This window comes from Microtus oregoni, unplaced genomic scaffold, assembly GCF_018167655.1.
Source record: "Microtus oregoni isolate MIOR12 unplaced genomic scaffold, Mior012 000005F_ref0000423, whole genome shotgun sequence".
In the NCBI taxonomy this organism is placed as follows: Eukaryota; Metazoa; Chordata; class Mammalia; order Rodentia; family Cricetidae; genus Microtus; species Microtus oregoni.
The window spans coordinates 8,092,841-8,103,685 of record NW_024543064.1 but is presented as its reverse complement, the minus strand read 5'-3'; positions in this window follow the sequence as shown (position 1 = coordinate 8,103,685).

The window sequence follows — 10,845 nt, the reverse complement described above, 5'->3', positions numbered from 1 at the left end:
TCTGATGTTATAAGTAAGGAAACTGAGGCACTGAGAAAGGACAGGCGGGGCTGGCAGGCACGGAGAATAAATAGAAGGAGAAATCTGGGAAGGGAATATTGGGAGAAAAAAAGGAGAGGAGGACGTCAGGGGCCAGGCACCCAGCTACGTAGCAAACACAGAGGAAGTAAAGAAATGTGTATAGGATAGAGAAAGATTGCACAGAGGCAAATGATAGATAGCATAATTTAAGAAAAACTGGCAAAAATAAGCCAAATTGCTCGATGGTGGTGGCACACGCCTTCAATCCCTTGGATTCAATCCGGCACTTGGGAAGCGGAGGCAGGCGGATCTCTGTGAGTTCGAGGCCAGCCTGGTCTACAGAGGGACCTAGAGATAGAGAGAGCCTAGAATAGGCTCCAAAGCTACACAGAGAAACCTTCTATTGTAAAACCAACAATCAAAAACCAAAAAGAAATGAAGCTAAAGTTGGGCATTCCTAAGTAAGAATAAGTCTTCGTGTGATTTATTTGGGAGCTGGTGGCAAGCCCCTAAGAGTAGAGTGGAAAAATAAAAATACCCAACAACATAGGCTGATTGCCAAAAGGTGATTTTTTTTTTTTTTGGTTCTATTTATTTTTCAAGACACAGGGTCTCTGTAGCCCTGGCAGTCCTTGAAGTTCCTCTGTAGACCAGGCTGGCCTTCAACTCAGAGATCTGCTGGAATTAAAGACTGAAGGTCAAGGCCTGGGCCACCACGTCCAGCTCCTGACCCTGTTATTTATTTGCTGAGGTGCGGTGGGTCAAGCCAGTGCTCTTACCCCAGACCCACAACAAATTTTATGGGTGGGTGGTGGGTTCCAGACAAGGTTTCTGTGTTTCTCTGTTTCTGTGTTTCTCTAGCTGTCCTGGAACTCACTTTGTAGACCAACACACACTTCGTGGTTGACTTGTTTAGTTGGGTTTGTTTGTTTGTTTGTTTTTTAAGAGTTATTTTTGTTGCTGGGCGGTGGTGATCACACCTTTAATTTTAGCACTAAGGAGAAAGAGGCAAGCAGGTTTCTAAATTCAAGGCCAGCCTGGTCTTTAGAGTGATTTCCAGGACAGCCAGGACTACACCAAGAAACCCTGTCTCAGAAAAACCAGACCCATTCAGACATAAGGAACAGTTGAAGTAATAATACAGTGCACACCAGCATAGCTGCCACTCATAAGTAAGCCCTGGGGGGGAAGGCACGGAGGTATTTGTGCTCACAGACAAGCACTAGAGGAATCTGGAATGTTAGTGACTCAGAGTAGGGACTTCAAGAGAAGGAAGGCAAGGCCTGTTGTCACCTAGAAGGCTGGGAATGGGTATGCTTTCTAGCCTGGTCTCCTTTACACTAGCTGCGACCCCACCAAGGCCCTCTCCAGACCCCTAATGAGCTTGCTTTTTCTCAGTTTACTATAGAACCTATCTTTATGGCCAGTGTCCCATGTACTTTTTACAAAGAGTTTCGACGTAGTCATCTCTGATTCAGCTTACTTTGTTCTTCAGAGATTCATGATGTATGCTTTGTTGTACACATGAGACTGAGTTAATTATCACCAGAAAAATTTTCACCAAATTGTGCTGTGTGTAAAATAAACTGCTTGGAACACTCATGAGGAAGAGGCAGGTGAATCTCTGTGAGTTTGAGGCCAGACTCCAAAGCTACAGAGAAACCCTGTCTCGAAAAACCAAAATAAATAACACAATAAATAAAAAAAAATAAACCACTTGGGATCAGATGCTTGAAGTTTGGAAGAACTACCACCGACTGAACCGTGTTGAATCGAACTACCTTCCTGAACCGTGTTGAATCGAACTACCTTCCTGAACCGTGTTGAATAGAACTACCCTCTTGCCTCTCTAGGATCATCTCTCTGCTGGCTGCGGAGCCCACAAAGACCCCTTAGTAACTGGCTCATATTTTGTAATATCTGTTTGTGATTGTGTATAGCCAGCTCTCACGTCCCCCACCTAGGCCACGTTCAGCCCTCTTATCCCCCAAACAAGGAAATTCTTCTACATGACTTCTGTGACCATTTCTAGGAGTTGGGCTGTAGTCACAGCTACTCAGGAGGCTAAGGCACTGAAGGAGAGAATAAGGTAGAAAAGATCAATGACTTGTTACTGTTTTATTTTTTATTGACTTACCTAGTGATTCCCTTAAAGCACTGCCTGTCGCCTAGCAGGACTTAACTTGCTACGACCTGGAGAAACAGTGGAAACACTAGGTCCTTGCCCTCTCTTCAGCTTACAGTCTGTCAACCTCCAAGCTACCTGCTAAGAATGCTTTTGTTTGCTTACTTGCTTGCCCCACCTTGTGGCTTTAGACTATAAAATGAAACCTTTTGGGAGTTACTCAGCTCCAGCCTACTGGAGACATTTCTTCTCTTTCTCCTCCTCCTTCTCCTGTTCTTCCTCTTCTTTCTTGACTTTTCAAGACAGGTTTTCTCTGTGTAGCCCTGGCTGTCCTAGAACTCACTCTGTAGTTCGGGCTGGCCTTGAACTCAGATACCTCCCTCCCTCTGTATCCTCCATCCTGAGTGCTGGGATTAAGGTGTATGCCACCACCACTTGGCTTTTTTTCCCTTCCTATTTTTGTTTCTTTCTTTGTCTTTTCCTTTCTCTTTCTCCTCTCCTCTCCTCCCCTTTCCTCCCCTCCCCCGCCCCCCCCACTCTGAGATAGGGTCTCAGGCATATTTGAAAGGTAAAACAGTATCCAGATTTAAAAAAAAAGTCTGGCTTCATTGTGATAGGCTTTTTTTTTTTTTTTATTTCCTGCCTACAACCTGCCAGAATAAAGGTATACTTCCCTGTGTTGGCCTAGGTCTTAGGTTTTTCAAAGTCATTTTTGTAGGGACTGGAAAAGCACCTTCTGCTCTTCCAGAGGAAAGGAGTTTGGTTCCCAGCGCCCTTATAAGACTGGGTGGTTCACTGGGCAGTGGTGGTGTACCCCACACCTTTAATCTGCAGTGCCGCCTGCCTGCACGGCCTGGAACCGAAACCTAGCGAAGGACGTCAGGATTGAACAGACATACACCTCTCTAGCTGATGGTAGAAGAAGCACTTTATTGAACGGCACCACGGAGGTTTTCTACCTAACCCAGCCAGGTGGACCAACAGGTAAAGACCTCACCGCCTGATCCTTGGTCAAGGCCAGGGCTCTGCGTCCTCAGGAAGCAGGGTTGGTAAACAACTTTGACAGAGCTCTCAGAAGCTCAAATCAAAAGGGCAAGGAAAGGTCACTAGTGGGGAAGAACAGCTGGAGGCCAGGACTCCAAAGGATCCCAACACAGCAGCACTTGGAAGGCAGAGGCAGGCAGATCACTGTGAGTTTGGGGCCAACCTGGTCTACAGAGCAAGTTCCAGGACAGCCAGAGCTAAACAGTGAAACCCTGTCTTGAAAAACAAAGACTGGGTGGTTCATAGCCACCTGTATCTCCAGCTCCAGGGAGTCTCATGCCCTCTTCTGGCCTCCATGGACACTGCATCCTTATGATGTATGCACATAGACCTACACAATACACATAGATACAATAATAAATCTAAAAAAAAAAATGAGCCAGGTAGTGGTAGTGCACACGTGGGAGGCAAAGGCAGACAGATCTGTGAGTTCAAGGCCAGCCTCATCTATAGAATGAGTTCCAGGACAGCCAGGGCTACATAGGGAAACCCTTTCTCAAAAACAAGGAATAAATAAATATAAGTTACAAGAAAAGCAATCCATGCAAACGCCAATAACAAAACCCTGAACAAACCAGGCTGGCCTCACCTGCAGTGGTTCCCCTGCCTCAGCCTTCCAGGCACTGGCATTATAGGCATAGGTACCTTGCCCCTCTTTAAAATTCCTATTATAAAATAATATAGTATTTGCATATAACCTATGCAAATGACCCCATATACTTTAAATCGTCTCTGCATTCCTCACAATACCTAATAAAATGTAAATGCTATGTAAATAGTTGTATTGAGTTATTTAGGGGATGATGACAAGGAAAATTTATGTACATATTTAATGTATGATTTTTTCCTACTTTAAAAACAGATTTATTTACTTATTTGTGTGTGTGTCTAAGTGTGAGTATATGTGCATGCGGGGTGGGGGGGCATGTATGTGCACACGCAAGCCAGACGACTATATCACTCTCTCCCTGTTCTCTTCCTGAATCTGGGGCTTTGGGTTTTCTCTTTCTGCTCCTCCTAGAGCAGGGGCTGCAGGCATTCTCTGAAATGCCCTGTCTACTGTCTGGGTGTTGGGCTTCACTACTCAGCCATTTCTCCAGTCCCATATTAATAAATAATTTATTTCTTCCTTTGCTTTTTTGAGACGAAGTCCTGGTACTTAGCCTAGGCTGGTCTTGCACTCACTATGTAGATAGTTCAGATGGCCAACGCACGGCAACCTCCATGCCACAGTCTCTGTCATGTTGGAATTACAAGCATGTACCACCAAGCTTGGTCTAAACATTTTCAAATCCATTTGTTGTTCTTACTGTTTTAGAAATGGGTCTGAGAGGACCTGGGGTGCCCTTGAGTTCTTTATGTAGCTGAAGATTACCTCCTACCTCCATCCCCAAGTGCTGGGGGTACAGTATGGACTGCCATGCCTGGCTCAATATATATTATGTTGAGACAGGGTTTTCGTAGTCTTGGCTGTTTTGGAACTAGCTCTGTGAACCAAGGTGGACTCATCATCATAGAGATCTGGAGTTTTACTTCCTCACTGGGACCACCAGCTCCCAAATATTGACATGGAGACTTATTATTAATTATGAAAGTTTGGCTTTAGCTTAGGCTTTTTTCCTAACTAGCTCTTATAACTTAATTAGCTTGTTTCTACTAATCTATGTTCTAGCACATGGGTTGGTTACCTTTCCTCAGTCCCATATCTGTGACTTGTTCTTCATCCCCTTCATGTCCCCTTGGTGCCCTTCTTCCCAGAGTTCTCTCTCTGCCCGGAAGTCCTGCCTATACCTCTCTCCTAGCTATTGGCTGTTGGGCTTTTTATTACACCAGTTCCAGCAATACATTTTTACACAGTGTACAAATATCCCACTCCAGAGATGCTCCTATCTCTGCCTCATGCTGGATCAGAGGTGTGTGCTTCCACGAGCCAGTCCTAGTGCATATTTTATTTTATTTCTTTGTTTTTTGAAACAGGGTTTCTGTGTATAGCCCCAGCTGTTCTGGAACTCACTCTGTGGTCCAGGCTGACCTCGCACCTGAGTGCTGGGATCAAAGGTGTGTGCCACCACTGGCCAGCCCTAGTGCAAATTTTGAAAAGCGCTAAAGGAGAGTTCAGATCTTTCTAACACAGGGAAATGACAAATGTTTAAAGAGACAAAAATGCTCTACCTCATTTGACAATTGTATATTGTATACATGTGTCAAATTGTCATACTGTGCCCCATAAATATATGCAGTTATTATGTGTCAGGTTAGAAATTGGGAACTGGGGCTGGAGAGATGGCTCATTGGTTAAGAGCACTGACTGCTCTTCCAGAGGTCCTGAGTTCAATTCCAGCAACCACATGGTGGCTCACAACCATCTGTAATGAGATCTGGTGCCTTCTTCTGGCATGCGGGCATACATGGAGGCAGAATGTTGTATACATAATAAATAAATAAATCTTTAAAAAAAAGAAATTGGGGACTGAGGGTGCAGCTAAGGAGTACAAGAGCATTTTCTCACAGCTCTTCCCCTTTTTTTAAAACAAGACCCTTTATCTAATCTTCATTGTTTAGCTTTTTTCCTGACCATTATCCATAACAACTTGTAACAAACACACTAAACAAAGACAAATATCCATAATCCATTGTTTTTGAAGTGTGGGCATAGTTTTCTAAGCTACTTCCTGCTGATTGAGGGGGCACTAGTAATCTTATGGGGACTAAAAGAAAATTTAAGATTCGGGCCAAGTCCTGATTAGAGTATTCTGTGAGGCTAGATCATCTCAGCCAGCAGTCTTGAAGCTGTTCTGGATGTAGAACTCAGAGGAAACTGCAACAGCGCTGCTCTAAAAACATTGGATAATCTGGGCCATCCTCTCCTACTGGAGATTTTTCAGGGGGTCTTCCTTGATCAAACTTTATTTTTCCTAACCTGGAATGAATCTGTAACCTCTCATTTCCTGTGGAAACAAAAGCAAAATCTCTTCTCCAAAGTAACATAGTTTTTGACTTAAATTTTGAAGTCAAGGCATTTTCAAAATATGTAGGTTGAATTAATTCAGCAGCATTTGTAATCAAATATCTTTTTTTTTTTTTTTTTTGGTTTTTCAAGACAGGGTTTCTCTGTGGCTTTGGAGCCTGTCCTGGAACTAGCTCTGTAGACCAGGCTGGTCTCGAACTCACAGAGATCCGCCTGCCTCTGCCTCCCAAGTGTTGGGATTAAAGGCATGCGCCACCACCACCCGGCGTAATCAAATATCTTTAAGCAGCTTTTGTTCCTTTCTCAGCAGTCAAACAATTCAGGGACAATACAATAGCATACAGTATTCAGATTCTCTGTGTATTTTCCATCTTTATGTGACTTTTCTCTCCATTTCTTTTATTTTTAATTTTTCGTTTTTTGAAACAGGGTTTCTCTGTATATCTTTGGCTCTATATAAATGGGACCTCCCTGAAACTGAAAAGCTTCTGAAAAGCAAAGGACACAGTCGACAAGACAAAACAACAGCCTACAGAATGGGAAAAGATTTTCACTAACCCCACATCGGACAGAGGTCTGATCTCCAAAATATACAAAGAACTCAAGAAATTGGTCATCAAAAGAACAAATAATCCATTAAAAAAATAGAGTACAGACCTAAACAGAGAACTCTCAACAGAGGAATCTAAAATGGCTGAAAGACACTTAAGGAAATGCTCAGCATCCTTAGTCGTCAGAGAAATGCAAATCAAGACAACTCTGAGATTCCATCTTACACCTGTAAGAATGGCCAAGATCAAAACACTGATGACAACTTATGCTAGAGAGGTTGTGGGGTAAAGGGAACACTCCTGCATTGCTGGTGGGAGTACAAGCTGGTATAGCCCCTTTGGATGTCAGTGTGGCGATTTCTCAGAAAATTAGGAAATAACCTTCCTCAAGACCCAGTAATACCACTTTTGAGTATATATGCAAAGGATGTTCAATTGTGTCACAAGGACATGTGCTCAACCATGTGCATAGCAGCTTTGTTTGTCATAGCCAGAACCTGGAACAACCTAAATGCCCCTTGACCGAAGAATGAATAAGAAAAATGTGGTACCTTTACACAATGGAGTACTACACAGCAGAAAAAACAACATCTTGAATTTTGCAGGCAAATGGATGGAGCTAGAAAACATCATTTTGAGTGAGGTAACCCAGACCCAGAAAGAAAATTATCACACGTACTCACTCATAAGTGGTTTTTAAACATAAAGCAAAGAAAACCAGCCTACAAACCACAATCCCAGAGAACCTAGACAACAATGAGGACCCTAAGAGAGACATACATGGATCTAATCTACATGGGAAGTAGAAAAAGACAAGATCTCCTGAGTAAATTGGGAGCATGGGGACCTTCAGAGAGGGTTGAAGGGGAGGGGAGAGGCAGGGAGGGGAGCAGAGAAAAATATAGAGCTCAATAAAAATCAATAAAATTACAAAAAAAAAAAAACAAACCCAGTATGTGTGACAAATCTTTACAGTGTACAAGAGCATTATCCCACAGCATTCCTGAGCCTAAATTCCTCCTCCTCCTCACTCTCCCTGCCTGGAAGTCCTACCTGTACTTCCTCCCTGGCTATTGGATGTTCAGCTTTTTATTAGACCAGTCAGGTGCCTTAGGCAGACAAGGTAAAACAGTAACACATTTTTACATAATGAAACAAATATAACACATCTTTGTCTAGTTAAACAAATATTCTGCAACGTAAACAAAAGCAACACGTCTTTATATAATTAAATAAATGCAACACATCTTTGCCTAATTAAACAAATATTTCACAACAATATGCTCTTAACCAGTGGGCTGTCTCTCCAACCCCACAGATAGTTTCATTAGAACACAGCCATGCTTGCTCTGTCTATCCTCTGAGGTTGTAACATTTAATATTCATAGTATTATTGGCAAAGCCAGAAGTGTTTACTGTATATTCTTTAGGGCAAAGTTCACCAACCTGTAGTCCATCACTTCTAAATGCTCACAGCATTGGGTAAACTGTTGACTGAGAACGGGCTTTTGCTTCCTGGCCACCCAGACCCAAATAATCACACAGAAACTATATTAATTACCACTCTGCTTGGCCAATGGCTCAGGCCTATTCCTTGGTAGCTTTTATATCTTAAATTAACCCATTACTATTAATCTGTACATTGCCACGAGGCTGTGGCTTACTGGTAAGGTTCTGGCATCTTTCTCCTTTGGTAGCTACAGGACATCATCTTCTTGACTCTGCCTTCTTTCCTCCTCTATCTCTGTTTGAGTTTCCCGCCTTGCTATATTCTGCCCTGTTATAGGCCAGTAAAGCTTCTTATTAACCAATGGTAACATAACATATTCACAGCATACAGAGGGGAATCCCACAGTAAAAGACCACCCTATTTCACCTGCGATCTCTGCTCACCCTCCCAGAGATCCAAGATACCACAAAGGAACAAAGGCCCTGGCGCCCTGAGCTTATAGCTACAAGGCTGTGTTCACAGACCCTTTCTTTGGTACAGCTACCATCTTAGCAATTGACGTCAAGAGTTGCTTGATCCTCTGTCTGTGAAGCAGGCTGATACCTTCCCCATGGTCCAGGTAAGAAGCCAGGCAGAAGCACAGGCCGTGGCCCCGCCAACCCAGCCCTCTCAGGCACCGAGAGCTTGAAAGATGCTGCTTCCCCGCCCACCTCTGCACAGCTCCCCAGCCCTCCTCCTTCCTCGTTCCCACCTCCCTAATTTTTGCCATTCTGATGAATGTAAAATGTTCCCTCCTAATGTCACTTTGATTTGCATCTCTCTCATATCTACAGAGTCGGAGTAGTTCTAGAATCTGGGCTCTTAACTGTTAATTTGCTTATTGAAATCAAACTAGTATATTTTCTAAACAAGGTGAAAAAAAGGTTTTCATAGACTCCGATGGGGGCTGAGAGACAGCTTGGGTGGGAAAAACGCTTGCTAGGCAAGTTTGACAATCAGAGTTTGATCCCTGAACCCACATAAAAAAGCTGGGTACGGTGACACAAGCCCCACAATCCCACATCCCTATAGTGAAATGGGAGAGAGGCAGATAGAGGCATGGCCATCACTGGGAGGCTCATGGGTGGGCTAGCCTGGCGTACTCTGCCTCAACAAGGTGAAAGTGAGAACTGAGCTTTGAAATTGTCCTTTGAACCCCCAACGCACACACACACACAGAGGAAGGAAAACAGGGATGGAAAGAGGGAGGAGCTGGGCATAGTGGCACACATCTTTAATCCCAGCACTCAGGAGGCAGAGGCAGAGCTCCAGATTTGAGGCCAGCCTGGTCTACACAGTGAGTTCTTGGACAGTGAGGATTACACATAGAAACTCTGTCTCAAAACCACACCCCCCAAAAAAAGACAAGAAAGAAAAAGAAAAAAAACTACAGAAATACAATAAAATGAGAAGATGACTGACTATATGCCCGTGATCCCAGGTCTCTGGGAGCCTGAGACAGGAGCACCAGCTATCTCTCTGACCCTATTGTGTGATTGATTGATTTTAGCTTTTTTTTAAAATTTCTGTGAATTAGTTATAATTATAATTATTTTTTCTTTTATTTTGATATTTCATTTGTATTTTATTTTTTTTTATTCTGATACATTTATTTTATTTTTTATTTTATTTTATTTTTTGATTTTAGTTTTTCAAGACAGGGTTCCTCCGTGTAACAGTACTGGCTGTCCTGGAACGCACTCTATAGACCAGACTGGCCTCGAACTCACAGAGATCCGCCTGCCTCTCTCTCCCGAGTGCTGGGATTAAAGGGGTGCGCCACCACCGCCCGGCCTATCGTATGTATTTTATCACTTACAATGAAATAGTTGATATAAACGTCCCTCTGCCCCAAATACTCCATTGTTAACAAGAACCAATTATTAACGTGTTAAACAAATCCACAATGTTGTAATAAAAGCACTTCTTTGTTGTGGGATATTTGTACAAGGTGTGAAGATGTATTTCTGTGCTTGGTATAATAAAAGTTAAATGACCAATAGCTAGGCAGGAGAGTATAGGCGGAACTTCCAGGCAGAGAGAGAACTCTGGGAAAAAGAAAGGCAGGAATCGCCAGCCAGACTCAGAGGAAGCAGGATGCGCAATACAGAGATGAGGTAATGCCACATGGCAGGATGTAGATTATAAGGGCTTGTTGAGAAGAAGCCTAAGCTGAGGACAAGCTTTCATCATCAATATTAAGTCTCCGTGTTGTTTTTGTGAGCAGGCAGTCCCCACAAGGAAAACTGGCTGCTCTTTTTGGTGACAGATTGATGGCCAGATTGATAGCCTAAGGCTCACAGCCTTAGGTCCAGGGTAGGGATGAAGAGCTGGGGCTGGAGCTCAGCAATAGAGCCCTTTGCCTCCAGTGTAGAGCTCTCCAGGTTCAAGCCCCAGTAACACCAAAAGCAAGCAAACAGGCAAAAGCCAGTGGTGGCTGTTAATAAAAGCACACGGGGTAAGGGCCGGTAAGATGGCTTAGTGGGTACAGCTGTCTGTGTCCATGTCTGATTGAGTTTCAATCCCAGAGACCCACCTGGTAGGGGAGAACCTACTCCCCAACTGATGGAGGAAGGTCATTGGCTAATAAAGGAACTGCCTTGGCCCATTTTATTGGTTAGAACATAGGTAGGTGGAGTAAACAGAA